General features: G+C 42.0%; 1 protein-coding gene and 1 long non-coding RNA gene across 8 annotated transcripts in view; one reads left to right on the top strand and one right to left on the bottom strand.

The window, feature by feature from the left end:
• Nucleotides 1-21,610, bottom strand: part of KCNMA1 (potassium calcium-activated channel subfamily M alpha 1) — a 332,984-nt gene that overhangs the window by 262,522 nt on the left and 48,852 nt on the right. Inside the window, exon 1 of one of the 7 annotated variants that reach the window (XM_069980870.1) lies at nt 10,894-11,030. The exons of the other annotated variants lie outside the window; for them this stretch is intronic. The gene's annotated coding sequence lies outside the window, so the exon portion shown is untranslated. Of the gene's footprint in view, nt 1-10,893; nt 11,031-21,610 lie in introns of those variants that run through there. 7 annotated transcript variants of the gene reach the window in all.
• LOC138799548 (uncharacterized) lies at nt 10,163-10,892 on the top strand. Its single transcript, XR_011364277.1, has 2 exons — nt 10,163-10,252; nt 10,386-10,892. It is a non-coding gene; the product is annotated as an uncharacterized lncRNA (long non-coding RNA).

The raw sequence follows: 21,610 nt of genomic DNA on the forward strand, positions 1-21,610 counted from the left end.
GGGGTCTCTTGATGTATATAGCACAGGGCATATAAAAGAATAAGACAGAGACTGATACCCCTGTGTTATAGCACATGGGGATTAGAAGACATCTTACAATTGGCAGATGAGTAACATACAGTAAAGCTTCTGAGTCACAAAGTAAAATCTGAAGCAGGGGCTTTCCAACCCGCCATGTACCATTCTTGTCTTGTTGTGTGGCAGAAAGGCCTGGGGGCAGGCTCAAAAATCAGGATCTAGAGGCAACTGCTACCTCTGCACCCAATGGAGCCAAGCACCTTAATGGGCATTACTATATAGGCGGTAACAATATGAAAGCTTTTCTCATTGACTATTGGGGGACAAAAAAAATTTCCCTATACATAAAAGACTTATTGTATGTCCCGATTAAAAAACAAAAAAAACTAATTTGGACATGTAACAGTATTGCATTGTTTACCAGTACAATGTATTCGCACCTTGTGTACCTAAGTTGTAGGAGATGCGGACTGCGCTACACAGTGGTGCTGCTAAACTCTGGCAGAGTTACTGAACAGCAGGGACGGTGACTTCCCTGGTTGCCAGCTTTCAGGAGATGCTGCCAACATCGTAGTAAGGCCAGGAACAGCCTGGCATTAAAGTGTGTGTGAAGGCGGCTGCACTACTGCTATATGTCCCAGCGCTGGTAGGAAAGATCTACAGAAAGGAGTATATTAGGGCATTATTTGGGAGCCAGTGTAGTGCAAGTGCAAGTGTATAAGGTGCCTGAGAGTCGTGCCGTGGCCTGGGAGAGTGCGCTTATCTGTAGGTGTGCCATTGGTGGACTGGAAGCTGTGAGAGATATCAGAAAGCCTGAGTAGCAGCTGTGTGTGGGTGGCCTGACGTTACATCAGAGATGTGCCAATATGGCATGGCACAGCAGGGCTTGAGTTCTGGCACAGAGGAACAGATAATGACCTGGCTAAGTATTCTGTGTAATTTTGGGCTATGTAAAAGCTTCAGTCTGGTGAGAGGCCAGTCATAAGAGTCCTCTGCAGATTGTGCGATACCTTCAGTCCTGGGGAGAACATGAGTTAGGAAGACGGCGTGACATCTACAGCTATGTGGAATGGCATAGTGAGGCCTGCAGAAGGCTTTGTAAGTGGCCGATACATCATGGGGCCTTCAGGGTGACCCTTAAAGGGAAGCGGTCTCGTAAACCACCAGACAGACAGATTGGTGATATTTGTACAGTGTACAGTGAAGGAAAGGCATATGAATGACATTTTATACAACTCATCCATATGTCGGAGAATTGTACATATTGTATATACTGCTGTTTACTATATGTGACGCCTACTATGTATCTATATGTGCTCTACTTATAGCCTTGAGGTGGACGCACCGCCTCCTATGTGTCCGCCACACTTGTCCCCCGTACTACTCCACATCCTAAAGCAGATTGTAGCCCTCGGAACATTTATGAACTCTTCATGGTGACTACCAGCTCCATCGCGGTACCAGGACTCTACTTACCATAAGACTGAGCCTGACATTGGCATATCCACACTCCTCTGTTGCATCTGGATGTCCCGCATCTCCTGTTTTCGCCGAGCATCTGACTGTCACAAGCAGCCCGATCCGCGCACCCATGTCCATGCGCTGACGGGCACACTCCGTTCACTGACAGCAGCGCTGTAACACGGCTCTCCCTCATGAACTTCACTTTGCGATCGGAGCAACTGGCCGCTCTGTACCACTCCCCCTTGACCTGCTTTAAGATTTTATTAATTGCCGTCTCTAGCAACATGTTTGTTTATGTTTATGGCTGGGTTCACACACTGTATACTTCAGGCAGTATTTGGTCCTCAAGTCAGGTCCTCATAGCAACCAAAACCAGGAGTGGATTGAAAACACAGAAAGGCTCTGTTCACACAATGTTGAAATTGAGTGGATGGCCGTCATATAACGGTAAATAACTGCCATTATTTCAATATAACAGCCGTTGTTTTAAAATAACAGCAAAAATTTGCCATTAAATGGCGGCCATCCACTCAATTACAACATTATGTGAACAGAGCCTTTCTGTGTTTTCAATCCACTCCTGGTTTTGGTTGCTATACAGCCTCACAAATACAGCCTCAAATATACATAGTGTGAACCCAGCCTATATGTACTTCCTTGCAGTGTATACTCTTCATTATCATGTGACACATGTCCCATTGTTTACTATGTTACTCCCCTCCCATTCCCATTGATGTTTTCCCCATATTGTTTACTTCCTGAAGTTTTACGTTGGCCCCGCCCACTTTGTGACGTCATCCCGTTTGGCCCCGCCCATATACTTTGGCGGTTTTTTGTTATGTATATATACCTGTTGGTGACCTCACTGCATTGTACACCCCTAAGCTGATGAAGGCCATGCTTGGCCGAAACGCGTCCTTGTACCATATGTTTGCTACACTACAATAAAGAAGCATAATCTACTTGGTGAGTGCCGGGCTCTTCCTAATATCTGAACATTTTTCTCACCTCGAGCACCACTGCCACGGAAGTGCCGTCTTCTACATATTTCTACGGAGAATTTTTTAGGACATAAAATCGGGTAAGCTCTATAGCATGTCAAATCGGCAGCAAAATCTGCAAGACATTGCTCTGGATTGGCTCCGGAAATACAGTTGTATGTACACGGTTAAATTATGACAACAGATAAGCCATGCAAAATGTTCAGCTGTTATACCGCCCTTTACATTAACAATCCAGAGGAAGATATATGGAGCTCAAGTCAAACGCGCTGCACAGAGATAGGAATTAGTATGTGATACATATGTGTTATAAAAAAGTTTAAATCATCAGTTCAACACCATTTTTAGCACAGTATAAACACCATGACAGAGCTGTCACTAGATTATAACCACTGTGCAGTCACAGGTGGGTATTTAACTATATAGTAATGACACAGCGGCAGCAACGGTATCAAAATATTGGTAGATGCATACCTCCCAAATTTTCAGAGGGCCAAAGAGGGACACTTGTGGTCAGTCTAAGAAAATTCTACAGACATTTCTATACTTTTTTATTCAAGGATGTAATCACACATACATGATCTGCTGCAGATTGATGCTTTAGTTACATTGATATCTGCAAATCTGCAGCAGATCCTGTATGTTTGACTGTATCCTTAGGTCCCATTAAAGGGGTTATCCAGCGCTACAAAAACATGGCCACTTTCCCCCTACTGTTGTCTCCAGTTTGGGTGGGGTTTTGAAACTCAGTTCCATTGAAGTGAATCGAGCTAAATTGCAAACATAACAAAGTAATTACAGCCTGCACATTTATTCTAACACTTGTTCACACTATGCAGTTTGCACACAGTCATGGCTAGCAGTAAATCAAAAACAGAAAGTTGCTGCAGCAAAGCGCAAGTGCCATACAACATTTTAGTTCAAGGAAATTTTTGAAACATTTTTTGAAAATCTTTTTTAGCAAAAGTTTTTTTGAAAAAAAAAAAGATGAGGTTCTTAGCAAACGGTTTGATCAAACTGAATGTACCAACTCGCCACATTAAGATGCCCTCAGAGTGTTGGACCTACACTAACAATAATGTTGTATGGCACTTGCGCTTTTCTGCAGCAACTTTCTGTTTTTGATTTACTGCTAGCCATGACTGTGTGCAAACTGCATAGTGTGAACAAGTGTTAGAATAAATGTGCAGGCTGTAATTACTTTATGTTTCACATGTGGGGGGTGTGGCTCCCTCCTTTATAACCGTGCACTTCCCCCAGCTCCTGTAGGTGTGTTACACAGAGTTCAGTTGCTCTTACATACCCAGATATGGAGACTTATAGTCCGAGAGAGGCCATTGTTAGTGTAGATCCAACTCTCTGAGGGCACCTTAACGTGGTGAGTTGGTACATTCAGTTTGATCAAACCGTTTGCTAAGAACCTCATTTTTTTTTTTCAAAAAAACTTTTTCTAAAAAACATTTTCAAAAAATGTTTCAAAAGGTTCCTTAAACTAAAATGTTGTATGGCACTTGCGCTTTGCTGCAGCAACTTTCTGTTTTTGCTTAATTGCAAACTGCACCTGAACTGGAGACAACAGTAGGGGGAAAAGTGGCCATGTTTTTGTAGCGTGGATAACACGTTTAACCCTGTCTGTAATTATGGACCCTCAACTGTGGACAGGATTACAAATGTTTTAGTAAATGCCCGCATCTGCAGAAACTCACTGTCCGATAGGCGACACAGATGCACAATGACTTAATTGTTTTTCAGCACAGATCACGACCCCAAAATCTATAACACCTACAGATGTGTATGGGGCTATAGAAATCAATGAGTCTGCATGTGTGAAATGATGTCTTAAAGGGGCCATAATGTCATACAATTCATCTAAATATAACAATTTTTAGGATTCAACTTGCACTACATGATGGAATAATGAGCAAGTTTGGGTCTATTATACAGTAAGAAACCAGACACTTTCTAGAGCAACATAAGTTTATTAATGCCAATCTCATTCCTAGGTCAAAAAGAGTGACATGTAAGGGGCAAAGAGGGACTGAGGGACGTGGGTCAAAAGTAGGGACTGTCCCTCCAAAAGAGGGACACTTGGGAGGTATGGTAAATGAAGCATGGCAGCGTTTAGAGTTTCCAACAGTCATTGGATTCAAAATTGTAGACCACAATGTTTGTGGCAAGACCTTCTCCAGAAGGTATTAAAGAGGTTATCCAGCGCTACAAAAACATGGCCACTTCTCCCCCTACTGTTGTCGCCAGTTAGGTGTGGTTTGCAATTAAGCTCAATTTACTTCAATGGAACTGAGTTTCAAAACCCCACCCAAACTGGAGACAAGAGTAGAGGGAAAGTGGCCATGTTTTTGTAGCGCTGGATAACCCCTTTAAGGTAAGACTACTTTGAGACAAACGTATATAAGTGCATTTCTGTGCCTGTAACATGGCTGCATGTCCTGGCACAACCACAAGTCTAAGGACCTAAACTAACAGCATCACAGGGATCTACAGTACAATGCTTTTAGTTCAGGTCATAAGGCTGACATTTTAGATGGGATGATCAGCAGTAATATGGTGCTTATGTGAAACTGGCCTAAGTGACAACTAAGGTTAAACATCACCGACGTTGAAAGGTCTGAGAGCAGATCAAGCAGAGTATTATAAAGCCAACTCCACTTTATTAACCTTTAACTGGCCGATTAGCTGCCAATAATAGCTGATCAGGAGATGGAAAGTGGCCACTGGATGGCTGATTGATTTATCATCTGTTGGGAAGAACAGAACAGTCCGCACTGTACAGTCAACCATAGTACACACAGACAAATATTTAAAAATGCAAAAACTAATGAAGAACATTGTACAAAAAAACACAGGACATGGTTATATGGAATAAAATAAAAAAAAACAAGGGGTCAAGGAAGACAGAAAAATCGATTATTAGAGGGGGATAAAATACATGGCTTAAATGTCGTAACAGGGCATACTCACTAACTATAGGACGTTCCCTACAGGAGAGTGCCTCTTAAGGCCCAATTACACAAAACCCGTGTAATAGAAGGCAACGATTAGCCGACATGGACGATGTCGGCTGATTGTTGCTGTCGTTTATCTTTCAACATGTTGAAAGACAAATGACTGTGATAGCAGCGATATGCTGCCATTGCTCCATGGAATAGGGGCGGCAGCAGCAGATCAACGTTATCCTCTACGGGCTGACCGGACGATCTAGCGATCACCCTTCTCTCCTGGTGGTCTGTTGGGTCCATTCAGAGGTTCTTCGCCGTGTGTTCCCTAAAACAACCACCGCTAACAACACCTCCTAAAAAGCTTGTTTCTATTTTCTTGGATGACAGCCAATTCGTAAGCCTTTTTACAGGGCGAAGGCGTCGTGACAAGACGAAGAGGGAGATTTATCAAAGGGTGTAAGATATAGACTGGTGTATACTGCTCATAGCGACCAATCACAGCTCAGCTTTCAGCTCTGGTAGAATGATAGAGAAGCTGTGATTGGTTGCTGTGGGCAGTTTACACCAGTCTATATTTTACACCTTTTAATAAATCTCAGCCGCAGTGTCTAACCACATCTTTATCCATATACATATCTGCTTGAAACATAACTGCAAGCCTAGTTTTGCAGCAATGCAACACTTGTATCTTGGTGCATAATTTTTTTTTCAATAAGTGTACTTTGCATGCACAGGATAACTGTATGTTCTCTTGGCTTCCATAGGCAGCCTGAACGTAAAAGTAACAACCAGCGGCACAGTATGCTATCTAACTTTTCGCTTATTGCTCTTTCCTATTTGCTTGCAGAAGCGAACTGTAGAATACAAAAGAATGGAAGGCCTAATTCCTGAGAAAATAGAATGATATATTGTTTGCCATAATGCCAGGCTAAAAAAAACAGTGCTTACATTGATATGCTGGGGTAGACAGAGTGCAATCTATACCCTGGTCTATGAAAGTATTAAACACAGTGGGGGGGCCACATACGGGTGCACCATCCATGTGCCCTCCATTTTTTACTGAAGCATCTACTACACAGTCCCCTCCCACTTATCTGTTTCTGCGGATCAGCAAAACAGATGCATCATTTATGCAAAATGAATAGTTTCTCTAGGACATCACTGATCCAGATTTCTGAGGTCCCAGAAGAAAAAGCGAGGTGTGGATTGGGCCTTGGACAGTTTTAACCAGTCTAAGAGAGTGTCAGATTTTTAACAAGGGCTCAGGTTGTTTGAAAATCACCGCCAGTCGATCTGTGTCAACATGATTGACATGCTGGAGTAGATGGAGTACGCAGAGTCTGCCCTTGAGGATCAAGCTCTGAGCCTTTACGGAGAGCCATACATTAATGGGCTGGGGTAGACAGAGTACATTGTATATTTTAGTCTGGTCAGTCTATAAGCGGTTCCCATGATGACAAAATTTATTGCACATCCTCTTCATATAGCATAACCTTGGTTATCTGTCAATGAAGGTGACATCTAATCCCAACATATAATATTTTCCAGCACTATGGTAATGGTTCAGCTCTCTCCGGCACCCTTCCACCTCATGTGTATTCACCCTAACAAAGCAGCAAGGACGTCAGCACCATTTAAGAAACTGGCCTCCACTAAAACGGACATGAGCAATGAGTCCATGCTTCAGGTAACAGGCATCTCCTTTATAGATAGAAATAGACTGCCTTTTTATTGCCTTACACACTTTGGCAGCGATATGGTTACTCTACCTGACCTTTCCTGGAGCTGCCCTTGGCTTCAGTCCAGAGATGTTTGGGAAGACAATGTAACAGCTGAGGGAAAATCCTTGTTTGTTCAGTGTGTGAGGGACAAAGGCAAAACCTCCAGCCAAGCAGAAAAAGACAGGAGAGGGCTGTGGCATGTATATGAAGAAGGCAACACACAAGGAAGACAAGGATATTATGTCAAGTGTGAGCATGATGATACAAATGCCTAAACAAGAAATGCAAACCCCTGCGAGAGCCACATATAAAAATCCAGCTGTTCTCTTGGTATCTCATTAGATTGTGTGTAAGAAAACCATTTCCCCTTCTCATTTGGGCTCTTATTTATAGTAATATTACACTGCAGAAAAATAATAAAATAAAATCAGGATTTTGCAATGCTGTAATAAACATATTTAGAGCATCTTGCATTTTGCTATCCCTTACTGCTCTGTTGGTTTTACAATATTTCCTCGTTTGCAAAAAAAAAAAAAAAAAGGCATGTATATACTGTACCATGATTGGGATCTTTACATGCTGTACCAAAGACTAAGATTTTCTATGGAATCATTCTTAGAGTATGTTCACACGGTGTAATATTCGTGAGGAGAGAAATTTACTGTACAATATGTAAGGTACAGGCTAGCCTTGAATATCTGCCAAATATTATTACACTTTGCACTGCATTTCAAACCAAAATTGTACTTGTTTTGTGGCACATGCTTTGGTAGGTGATCAAAATATGTGCTAGTCTTAAAGGGGTTATCCAGCGCTACAAAAACATGGCCACTTCTCCCCCTACTGTTGTCTCCAGTTCAGGTGCAGTTTGCAATTAAGCTCCATTTACTTCAATGGAACTCAGTTTCAAAACCCCACCCAAACTGGAGACAAAAGTAGGGGGAAAGTGGCCATGTTTTTGTAGCGCTGGATAACCCCTTTAAAGGGGTTATCCAGCGCTACAAAAACATGGTCACTTTTCCCCCTCTCTTGTCTCCAGATTGGATGGGGTTTGAAACTCAGTTCCATTTAAGTAAATGGAGCTTAATTGCAAACCACACCTGAACTATAGACAAGATTGGTGCTAAAGTGGCCATGTTTTTGTAGCGCTGGATAACCCCTTTAAAGTTTTCTACCTAACCCCATTCGACACCTGTTATTGTACCTTAAGGGTACAAACCCACTTGCCGGATCTGCAGCGAGTCTCCTTGCTGCGTTTTTGCAGCGAGACTCGCTGCAGATCCCAGCCCTATACTTTTATTAGCAGAGAAACTCGCAGCAGGGATGTACATCCCTGCTGCGATTTTGTCTGCAGCCCTCCCCATTAACCCCCTAGCCGCCGGACATTATACATTACCGCGTCCCCGTTCCTGCTTGTTTCAGGGCTCCCGATGTCTTCACGGCCCGCCCGGCCAATCAGTGCGCTGCGGCGGGGCAGCACACTGATTGGCCGGGCGGAATGTGCCGGGAGCCGCTGAAGCAAGCAGGAGCGGGGACCTGGTAATGTATATCCTGCCCGCCCCCCCTGCAGCCCCGATCGCCCCCGGCCGCATGATCGCCCCCCGCACCCCCCGGCCGTACGATAGCCCCCCGCAGCCCCGATCGCTCCCGCAGCCCCGATCGCCCCCAGCGCCCGGCCGCACGATCGCCCCCCCGCACCCCCCGGCCGCACGATCGCCCCCCGCACCCCCCGGCCGCACGATCGCCCCCCCCGCACCCCCCGGCCGCACGATCGCCCCCCGATCATGCGGCCGGGGGGTGCGGGGGGGGCGATCATGCAGCCGGGGGCGATCGGGGGGGCGGGTAGGATATATATTACCAGGTCCCCGCTCCTGCTTGCTTCGGTGGCTCCCGGCACGTTCTGCCCGGCCAATCAGTGCGCTGCCCCGCCGCAGGGCACTGATTGGCAAGGCGGGCCGTGAAGACACCGGGAGCCCCGAAGCAAGCAGGAATGGGGACCCGGTAATGTATAATGTCCCGCGGCTAGGGGGTTAATGGGGAGGGCTGCAGACAAAATCGCAGCAGGGATGTACATCCTTGCTGCGAGTTTCTCTGCTAATGAAAGTATAGGGCTGGGATCTGCAACGAGTCTCGCTGCAAAAACGCAGCAAGGAGACTCGCTGCAGATCGGGCAAGTGGGTTTGTAGCCTATGTTCACAACATTTTTTAAGGCTCATATCAATATTACAGACAAAAAAAAAGTAAGCTTTTCTTAGCTTTATTATTGCATTTAGGCCCCTTTTATTAACTTTTTTTGGCTACAGCAAAAGCTGTAGCTCAAAGAATCTCTAAATGAATGATCGTGTGATCGCATAAAGGTATATGTAGTAGAGCGGGAGAACAAACTCAGTGCTCGCCTTTTCACCTCTTGAGTGTTGTGCGTATCACCCCAAGGTATGGGGTACAGGTGACCCTAGGTATGGTGTCTCCAATTGGTGGAACGTCTTGTAACGTTATAAAGCAAAAACGTACAAGGGAAAAAAATGCCAATTGGCCATACTCAAGGTTGGCAGCTCTGACAAATTTGAGTACAGCCAATTGGAGCATTTTCTTGAGATGTGAAACAGGTGTTTTGAGGCCTCTGACTTTTCAAACAATTGCCCAAAACCATAAACAAGCCCTAGGCTAGGCTTGTGTTTTTTTTTTTTATAAATTAACAGCATGTGAAAATTACGTAACCATAAAGTTTATAAACATTTGTGAAAAGTGTACATATACAGAGAGTTTTTTTTTTTGTTTATCCTTTTTTTTTCCATAGGGTCCATAGGACTTGTTATAAAAGTCACAAAAAAACAGCACTAAATACTGTTGTAGAATAAACACCCTGGAAAACACTTGAAAAGGCAGGTTTATTACATGCGCACAGTCGCTCCTGCCACTGGAGGTTTAACTAAGGATAGGATCACGTCTGATGTGTTACGCTCACAAGCCATTCTAAACAAGACTAGGGCTTGTGCCCAGAACTCACTCAACGTGGATGTATCAACAGTTACCCTATCTTCCAGCAACAGGAGAGACTGCACACTGATTCGGTGAAGATTGCTTATTACAGGTATGTACACTTCAAAAACACTGAAAAAATGGTATAGGAGAGGGTGGCATTAGCATTGATCACCTTCCCTTTTGCATGGGTCTTCAATGGGTCTTCAATTCTTCTATCTGAAGACCTTATTCTCTATTCACAGCAGTCGGACCGCCACCAATCAACATTTGTACCTTCTATCCTGGGAAGAGGGGATAACTTCTTCAGATGGGAAGATACTGTAATTTTTGGGACTGAATTGCAGTACCAGCCACGGCCAGTCATACGGGCAAGATGCTATGCCCATTAGATGCTTAGGTTACAAAAGTTCAGTACATATACATCATTTAATCTAAAATTGGAAATATATATATCCTCTAATGGCATCTAATCCTTTTTATAAATGTTCGTACTGACAACATGAGTTCCATATTTAAAAGATCAAAAAAAGACCACAGATCCATTTTGAACTGGATCAACCTACATCCAGCCCAGAATAGTGGTCACCACAAAGCCGTAGAAATGTTTTGAGCTATTTTCAAAAAGTTCTTGAAAAAAGTTTTGATGAATACCTCTCATCATGTAGAAACTAAACAATTTGTGTCAAGGCAGACCAACTCAAAGCAGTAACTACTGTTATATATAGAATATAATAAAGAGCCTATGCTTACCTCTCTGTGCTCCCCTAATTTCCTCCTGCGGTATCTCCAATTATCCTGCTCATCCAATTACTGGCCGCAGTGCTGTCCCGTCAGTCAATGATTGGCTGAGTGGCCTGTCACTGCCAAGACGAGTTCATTTCTGAAGAAGTGGCGGCAGCAGTGAGTAGCGGACAAAAAAGGCCTGAGAACTGGTGATAGGATCATGGGTGCCTAAGGCCTATGACTATTACAGAGACCTAAGCTCTACAGTCTGCCAAGGAACATATTCACGAGTGTGAGACACAACGCAGCAGAACATAAATATAAATCTCGACAAGACAACGAGACACTAGCAGTAATGCTTCTAGTATAACATCCGAATGATCCACCTCATGCCACAAGACAAATATGCCTGTGGTCGATGAAAGTGAATATCAAGAGCACAGTTTGTGCCATTTATACTTCATGCACAGTCCTTAACCCTGACCTTGTATCTGAAACTCTCTCTTTGCTGCTATTTTCAATCTACGACCAAATGACTTTAGGATTTACCTAATGGGGTTCTTTACTGGTAGTGAAATACTAGAAGTATCAAACTGTGTAAATAAAATGTGATATGCATCATAAACATTATATACATATTGTGATATGATTCTGCCAAAATGAGTAAGTAATGATATTGTGAAGTATAGAAGTACTGAATCTCAGCAATGCTTCGAGTGCTCATCTCCCCTTCCTTTAACACAGATTTTGTCTTGATGGTAAATCAATGAAGGAGACCCAGAGAAAAACAGCACAAAAGTTAGATATAACTGAAAAAAAAAAAAAAACAACTGGGAAATCTTAGGGTACTATTACATGGGACGACTACGGTCCAATCATTTTAGTAAACGAGCACCGACATGCAAGATAGGCACTCATTTACTGAACATATTAGACTGCCGGATAATCGGACAATAAGGGCTGCATGGTCATCGTTAGCGATGTCCATGCAGCCCTTGCCCAAACACCTAACACCTTATCTCTCCCCATTCCCGGTCTTCTCTCCTGTGCTCTGCAGCTTCCCGGTGGCAGCAGCGTCTGAGCAGCCTGTGATTGGCTGAGCCGCCTGTCAGCTGACAGGCCGCTCAGAAGCTGAAGCTATCTGGACCGGGAAGCAGTGGAGCAAAGGAGAAAAGACTGGGAGCGGGGATAGGTAAGGTGTCAGGTGTTTGGGGAATAGTCACCTGTCGGCCGCGCATCACTATCATGCACTGATCGGCTGATCGTTGTCTCTATTACACGGAGCGATAATCGGCCAAATTAGATTATCGCTCCATATAAAAATGCCCTTAGTCTGTACAGCTACCTAACTGAACAGCAATATTTCAGAATCGCAAATCAAAGTGTTCCCTAACATATAGGTCAATTTACTATCTACACGTTAAATACTACATACAGATTAGCTTCTTCTTTATGGTACAGTATATACCTTAAACAAGGTAAAAATAATAAACTATTTGCCTTACTCTACTCACCAGCTATGTTTGTATGTAACATGTAGTATATCTTTATAAAGGATAAACCCTGTAGTCACGAGCAGACTAGCAATGTCTTGCCGTGAATGTCACACGCTTGCTAGAGGTTACTAGATACCAATGACATTAGATTTCTTCCGAATGGTAAGTAAAAAAAAGCTTAACACCCAGCGTTGTTATTGCTTCTGATCAATGTTGGCCACAGATAGATATCTACCAAATAACAGGTGCAGAATTGCACAAGGAAAGACACCTGTGTATCTCAGAAGCCGACACCCGTAACAGAGACTCTGGCTATGGAATGGACTAAGCAGAACTAAATTATTTACACATTGTAGAATCTTATTTGTCCACGCTGCATAGGATTACCTTACCACACTTGTGCAAACACTGGGAAAATTCTTGTTCCAGAGAAAAGGACAAGCTGCTGAATGCTACCAAAATAGTATTAATAATAATGCTCAGCGAAAAGTCTACACAATATACATAACTATAGTTCAACTTCAGAACACGGTCCCTGGGAACAGATGCTGAGTACCACAGCTGAGAACGTGGTTCTAATTGTTGACATAGCATCATTCGTGTATGTCGAGTTCTTTACAAGGAGATCAATGATGTAGGCAGCTCATCCTGAACACTGTAACAAGGAGACATCAATGTAAACAAACACAAGCATATCCTTAACCCCATCACCAAAGATCCGCTCATGTGTCTGTGTTCACAAGTTACTGTGTAAGTAATGTATCTGGGGTTAAAAAAAAATGTAATCTGATATAATACTTAACCAACCCCCCGCAGCCCCCCAATTGACTTTTGACAAAAAAAACTCTTGACTACATTGCTTAATTCCCCATCTTTTGTTTTTATTTACGATCTTTTTTGGCGGCCATGATGGTTATAGACGGGTTTTGTAAGCTTGGTGGCTGAAAACACACATTGCTTACACAGCTCAAAGGGGCATTCTCACCTGAGACATTTATGGCATAGCTATACGCTATTGGAGTTGTGGGAACAGTCTATACAACTCCCATTACAGTTACAGGGAATTGTTTTTCTGGTTCTTGACCACCTCCTGTAGCTACAAGCAGGCCAGGGTGGCCTAGTTGTAGAGATATATACAGTCCACTATAAGTCCTCAGGGATGCTACCCCTCCTACCCTAAGGCTGCGTTCACACTACGTATATTTCAGTCAGTATATTTCAGTCAGTATTACAACCAAAACCAGGAGTGGATTAAAAACACAGAAAGGCTCTGTTCACATAATGTTGTAATTGAGTGGATGGCTGCCATTTAATGCAAAATATTTGCTGTTATTTTAGAACAACGGCTGTTATATTGAAATAATGGCAGTTATTTACTGTTATATGGCGGCCATCCACTCAATGACAACATTGTGTGAACAGATCCTTTCTGTGTTTTTAATCCGTTCCTGGTTTTGGTTGCAATACTGACTGAAATATACTGACTGAAATATACGTAGTGTGAACGCAGCCTTAGCCTGGGTTCACACTATGTATATTTCAGTCAGTATTGTGGTCCTCATATTGCAACCAAAACCAGGAGTGGATTGAAAACACAGAAAGGATCTGTTCACACAATGTTGAAATTGAGTGGATGGCCGCCATTTAATGGAAAATATTTGCTGTTATTTTAGAACAACGGCTGTTATATTGAAATAATGGCAGTTATTTACTGTTATATGGCAGCCATCCACTCAATTTCATCATTGTGTGAACTGATCCTTTCTGTGTTTTCAATCCACTCCTTGTTTTGGTTGCTATACAGCCTCAAAAATACGTAGTGTGAACATAGCCTAATGGTGCATTTATACAGACAGATTTATCTGACAGATCTTTGAAGCCAAAACCAGGAACAGACTATAAACAGGGATCAGGTCATAAAGAAAAGACTTGGATCTATCAAATTTTTTCTGGCTTTGGCTTCCAAAATCTGTCAGATCAATCTTTCTGTGTAAACGCACCCTTAGGGTATAAACCCACACACCGTATAAGCAGCGTATTTACTGCTGCGATACGCAGCAAATACGCAGCAAACACGCAGCAAATACGCAGCAGATTAGATCTAAACAACTGGACACAGCATCAAATCTGTACCAACAAATCTGCTGCGTATTTGCTGCGTATTTGTTGCGTATCTGCTGTGTATACGCTGTGTGGGTTTGTACCCTTATGCTGCGTTTACACGGAACGATTATCGCTCGAATTTTCGCAATAACGATCGCATTTGAGCGATAATTGTTCCGTGTAAACACAGCAAACGATCAAGCGATGAGCAAAAAATCGTTCATTTTGATCTTTCAACATGTTCTCAAATCGTTGTTCATCGTTCGCTAAAAATTCGCTGAATTATCGCTCCGTGTAAACGTAGCATTAGTCTGTGACAAACAGACATTACTTGCGAGAATACTCATAAACATCGTATTCCGCTTACTCTGACTGGTCTACAAGAAAGAACATCTAGAACGTCTTCAGATCCATTTCAACAGACCACTTCACTTGCCGCATGGTTGACTTCACCTAATCATTGCATCATTACTGCATGTTGGAGGGGGGGGGGGTTCTTGTTTACTCCATTTTCCTTACAGGGACTCCCCATTGGCAGTCCCAATATTTATGCCCAGTCCATTACTGCAAAATATCCAGACCACTAAACAAGCCACAAAGGCTCTAGGTGTCCTTAACCCCACTAATACATTCTAGAGAAACCTTGGCTTTGAATCTCCCTAGGAAATAGTCAATCCGCATGGTCTCTCTCAGAGCTAGCCTCCATTGGCAATAAAAATATTCCCGGCGTGGCATTCTCCTCCATTGGCAATAAAACCTCCCCAAAACATGGCAATGCAAGGGACGCCTCCAACTAGCTCCCATGTTACTTTACATGCTCTCATATGCTCACAGCTAAGCTTTGCACAGCTGCTACTCAGGCACTTGTGACCTGCTACCAACCTTCCACAATAAACAAGCCAACAAATCTCCCTTACAGGGTACTGCAGGTTCTAAGACACCCCATATGGTTTCACCGTATACTGTCCCTTTCTAGTGACAAAACACTCCACCAAAACCCCCCCACTCTAGCCTCCTCCACTGTTGTGGGGCAGTGTGTCAATGCCAGAATGCCCAACCTGGCACAGACATCTTCTGCAGCAAGCAACCATCCATGCTGCCCAGTGGCTCTGCCAGGCCATGGTGGCATCTCAGCATTTAGACCAAGGGTCTCAAACTCGCGGCCCTCCAGCTGTTGCCAAACTACAATTCCCATCATGCCTGGACAGCCCATGCTAAAGCTTTGGCTGTCCAGGCCTGATGGGAATTGTAGTTTGGCAACAGCTGGAGGGCCGCGAGTTTGAGACCTCTGATTTAGACCATAGACTACAGAACAGCATCCAGCATCAATGAGCTGCTTCTAAGGTTAGCATATGGATACTGTCATGCACTAAAAGGGGCACTGACTCACAGGATAGGAACATATTATTACAACTTTACAAAGCTTTGGTGCAGCCTCATTTGGAGTATGCTGTTCTAGGCACCGGTTCATAGAAAGGTTGCTCTGGAGCTGGAAAAGATATAAGGACATGTTCACACATGGCAAGAGCAGCGGTCGTTGTGTGACACGGCTGTGTCAAACAACGGCTGCTGTCTCTCATATTCACCCGGTGAACATTATTTGATTTCAGTTTGAATGAGCAGATTCGGGTGTGCCCGCACTTCAATTAGCCATAATTACGGGAGCCGTACTTTACACTGTGAGCATAGACTATTTTGTCTGGTCGCTGTTCACTGAATAGCGGACGCACAAAATAGACCTGTCAATTATTTTGTGTGGCCGCAGAGAACACCGCCGTAATGTATACAGCATTGTTCCATACACACTAATGGGATTTAACACTGTCAATAAACAGCGGCCATTGTTGCGATCTGCAACAGTAAAAATACAGTGTGTGAACGTGGTCTAAAAGGCGCAGTGGTTTAGTTAATACACTATCCTCCCCACCTTTTTTCCCCATTATGTCCAGTGCTAATGGTTTGGTCCTCCATGCCACCTTTGTTTACTTTCCTGCAGAGATTACATGCCCAGTCACAGGCAGGGAGGACCGGAGCGACAGCACTGGATGCAGCAGAGATAAAACCTAAGTACAGTATATGCCAATTCACTGCATGGAAATGAAATGCAGCCTTTCTTCTGTATTGCAGGGGAAACCTAATTTCCTATGGCTGTCAATCACAATAGGCAGAATTTTGACTCCATTTATTGTGGGGCTGTCTGGAAAGCCATCAGTATATGTGATTTCTCTGAATCTGCTCTTAGCTAGAACTGAGCAATATAGGAAATAATAGATTAGGGGGTCACTGCCTATGCAATTCAATACATGTCCTACAATATCAGGTTTCAAATTACTTGAAGGAAATAAATTTATGGTGCATAAAGCAAAGTCTGTTCTTTATCAACAAGATGAATGGGCAGGAGACATGAGCTCAGAGCAAGGTAGGATCTGCTGTGTAAAACCTGATGAACATCAGCAGTCTTATAACGGGATATGCAGACAAGGTCTGACAGTAATCAGGGATTTGGCAGAAGGAAATCCTATTAGACAATGTACCTCTTAGTTCAGATAGAAAGACTCATTAAATTACTCATTGCAATTGGTTAATGCAGGAACCATAATGACATTCACATAGTACAGCAGTTTGCTAGAAGCTGTTTTGAAAAAGCACTTCAGTGACGCCTTCATCTAAAAATATACTTATGCTATAGCTGTAATAAAAGCAGTGATAGAGGGAAAACATTTATTCCTTCTAAGTGAATGTGGACGCATAATTTAGAGCTCTAAAAACGATTACATAGAGAAGTCTTTATAAACTGAACACATAAAAGTCTGTACATACTGGCGCTTGCATGCCATGTATTCTAGTAATAATAAAAGAAAGGTTTATCATATATACCAATAATTATATTTTTATGGCATCATAAACCAATGCAAACATTAGTCATTGTCTTATAAAGACAAGGGACAAAATTTATAAAAAAATTAAATAAAATAAAAGTGTTTAGCTATCCATATCAGTGTTTCTATGATCATTGCAGGGAAAGAAAAGAAAGCTGAATGTGATAAGTATTCAGCTTCCTGTCAAGGGACAATGCTGGAGTCTGGAGGGATAAATAAACCACTAGACCTTTTTTGTCCAGACCACTAGGATTGCATAGTTCATTATGTGTTGGATCGCCTGCATACTGACGTGCAACCTCTTAATAGAACACTGTGTTTGGCCAGATTTTATAGTTGTGGTCCCACTAGACTGCCTGGATATGCAGAACCTGCTGGTCAAAGCAAAATAGTTTTGGGTATAAAATAATGGCCTGATAATACTAATCAGCTAAGTCAATGAGGGGGGTTTGGTCTTGGTATAAAGGAGGTGTGTCCTAATATTTCAATTAGACTGATGCATTAGATAAATAGGGCAAATTTAAAGTCTATCTACCTATGTTTGCACTAAAAATTGCACATCCTAAACCTGTCCTCTTGTCTGATACACCAGAAATCTGTCTGACATACGCTGAAAAGTTATGTGAAGTGTACCAGAAATCTGTCCAATTGTACAAACTGAACTATATTTATTATGGTCTACCCAGAGTCAAAAATTCAAGACAGAATCAATCATTCACTAGATGAAAAATGTGTCTTATACTTAGACACTACACAGCCGCGGACTCTTTTCGGTCAGAAATTGAAAACTGTCTGGAGTATAGCAAGAAATCATTCTTTGTAACCTAAAATTGTTGATAAATTTGTCCAAAATGCAATGTACTAGCCATATGGAGCAATTTACGCCAAGAAAGTGTTTTCAACAGGTTGATAAATTCCCCATGATCAGTACAAGGTCAATAGCAGAACAGCTTCACATGGGGCACCACAGCACCTTAAAGTGAATCTGTCAGATGCAATTTACGTTCCAAACTGCTGAAACTGTTAGATAGCTGTTAGGACCAGCAGACCCAAGGTACATTTCATCTATCTAGCTGCCCTTCCAGAACAAAGAAAAATGATTTTATTCCATAGTACAAAGAGTCAACGAGTCTTTTCTGAGCTCCAGAAGTGCTGAAGGTTGTAACACATTGTTGCTTCCCCTCCTATCCTTGACCTTGCTTGGGACTGATGGTTAAACAAACAGGGATAGGGATGGGGAGGGGGAGGCATTCCAGAATGCTGCACTTCAGGAGCTTGGGAGACCTCTATGACACTTTGCACATGAGAATAAAAGCCTTTGTCTATGTTCTGGAAGCATAGACAGATATATGAAAGGTATCAGGTGTCTCCTTGACCTAACAGTGTCAGCAGTTTGGAACATTAATTGCAGTTGAAAGATTTTCTTTCATGTTCAAACATATTTTCCTTTTGAATAAATGAGCCCAATGTCCATTCCAATACTCATGAGTTTTATTTCCAAATTATAGAAATTGTCTATTTTAGTCAAAGAGAGGTATAAATATTTATATGATTTATGGCTGAATATTCTCACTATATAACAATTGCCCCATACATACAGCTCTAAAACACCCCTAACATATGCCCAGGTACAGGTAACTATTTTGCCAACTGCATATTGGCCTACTGGTCTGTATATACTGCATACTGTTATACTGTCTATACTGACTATAAATACAAAGAATGTATTGATTATCTCAAGTAAAAAGAGAACCCGACCTAATCCTCTGGGTAACAGTCTTTTCTTTTATTTAAACATATTCCATTTACAGCGGTACCTTGGTTTAAGAGTAACTTGGATTGAGAGCGCTTTGCAAAAAGAGTTCACAGTTTTTCAAGATTGTAACTTGGTTTAAGAGCATTGCTTTGGTTTAAGAGCTCCCTGTACTGGGTTTCCCATCCTCTCCATTCCTGCTACAATGTGCATGCACCTAAACTCAGCCATTCACACTGCTGTATAGAAAAGTTTCTGTCACTGTCCTCCTGCACAGCTCAATGATTCTCCCTTCATGATTGGTCCTGGTGGAACACACACCCCTTCCCCCTTGCTGTCATGTGACCACACAGACCTCTGTCTGCTTCTGTGTTTTCAGGTTTCTGCACTTACTATACATAATACACCACATGCTACTGTACATTAACTTACAGTATAATATCACATATTCAGCTAAATGTTTGATGTGTTTTACATGTTATTCAGAATTTTTAAAAGTCATTATTTTGGCGGTGTAAAACCAACTGTCTGCATTTCAATGATTTCTTATATGAAAATTTGCTTTGTTTTAAGAGTGGATTTAGATTACAAGCACGGTCCCGGAACGAATTATGCTCGTAATCCAAGGCACCACTTGTATTTCCTTTGTATTGATTTCATTTTGTGCAAGTTTTAAATTTCACTTTCATGAAAGATTGTTAATGTCCAATTTCTTCCAAATGAATCTCTATCCCAGGACAAAGGATCTCAGGAGAGCGGCCGTTGTTCTACATTATCACCATTCTCTAATGCCCCTAAAAGGCTGCAGTCCAAACGTCTAAATAAAATAAAAAATAAATAAAAAAAGAAGAAAATGGTTTGTTTCTGGTAAAAGACTGACAGGAGAGCCTGGTTTTCCAGAAATGGTAATACAAAGTCATTGTATATAATACCTAGCAAAATATATCTTCTTCACATGACAAATAAAAGAAGGCTGTGCTCCATGGGTGCTAGCTGCTTTAGGTTTTACAGCTAAAGAGGGCCATATATTAGTACAGCTCATTTTACAAGACACAAAGTGCCACCATATTGGTTTTCACTGCTAGATTATCTCTCTGTCACTGTGTTATAGATTGCACACCATGACATCATGACAGATTGCCCTTACTTTCTAACAAGCTAATAATGTAACAATGTGTCATATATGGCTGCAATTCTTGGTGTCACTTTTGAAGAATGTCAGCACATATGAAGAGGAAAAAGAGTAACATAATAATAAATATAATAGTTAATATAGAGTCATTAACTGTTCAGATAGATTTTTTTTTATGGTATTTAATAAATACTTATCTGTATGATACTCCATAGATATATAGATGAGGTTCCTATCACTGAGTTTCACCTCTTTTGGGACATTTAAGTTTTCTCTTCTTTTAAAGTTGAGTAACCTGTCACTTCATTCTAACACAGGAAGTGGAGAAGAGCTCTAGACCCTGTTCCCTTTTATTACAGTGGTCTAATCTCCCACAATCAGATAGTAATTGCCTATCTTTTAACTTTACAAGATAAAAAAAATATATATATGTTTTAGATTGAAAAATTAAAAAAAATCATGGCCCATATCTACTACTGTGTCTGCACCAGAATTGTATCCAAAAAGAAGCACAATGACATTTATTATGAGTTATAGACACTTGATAATGGGTCCCAAAAAGGGGGCATGGCCTTGGTAAAAAGGAAGCAACACTGTGTCACAAAAAATGCACCAAATCTGGCTCAAAATTTTGGTGCGCATTAAGGCTATGTTCCCACACAGAATTTTTGCTCAGTATTTTGCAACCAAAACCAGGAATGGATTGAAACCACAGAAGCTCTGTTCACACACAGTTGAAATTGAGTGGATGGCAGTCGTTCAATGGCAAATAATGGACGTTGTTTAAAAATAATGGCCGTCGACTGTCATTAGCTGGAATCCAGTTACATTACGTACCACACTCTTCCAGCTGAGCAACTGCACACTCAGCCAATCACTGACTGGGGCTGAGTGTGCAATTAATCAGCCGAGTATGTGACGTTGCAGCTGAAAGAGCTGCAGGTGGTTAGCGGCTTTCATTTGGACCTGGAAGCGGCACTATGGGGCACAGGGACAGGTAAGTATACTTTTAATTTCATGGGACTTCTCCTTTAAGCAGACTAACAACATGCACCCCACTGATAAAGACTTTTTTGGTTGTTGTTGTTTTTTTTTTTTGTTCTTTAAAAAAGCAGACACCATGTTTTATTTAATCCTGAGCGACTTCTGTAAAGGCAGAATTTAGTTTAAAGGGGTACACCAGCAATTCCTTTCTTTCAAATCAACTGGCGTCACAAAGTTATATAGATTTGTAATTTACATTAAAAAAGCTCAAGTCAAACTGGAAAGAATACTCCACTTCCTGCATGACATTCAGCCGCTGATAAGTACTGGAAGACTTAAAATATTTCAATAGAAGCCATTTACAAATCTATATAACTTTCTGACACCAGATGATCTA

Source organism: Dendropsophus ebraccatus, chromosome 8 (genome assembly GCF_027789765.1).
Source record: "Dendropsophus ebraccatus isolate aDenEbr1 chromosome 8, aDenEbr1.pat, whole genome shotgun sequence".
NCBI lineage: Eukaryota > Metazoa > Chordata > Amphibia > Anura > Hylidae > Dendropsophus > Dendropsophus ebraccatus.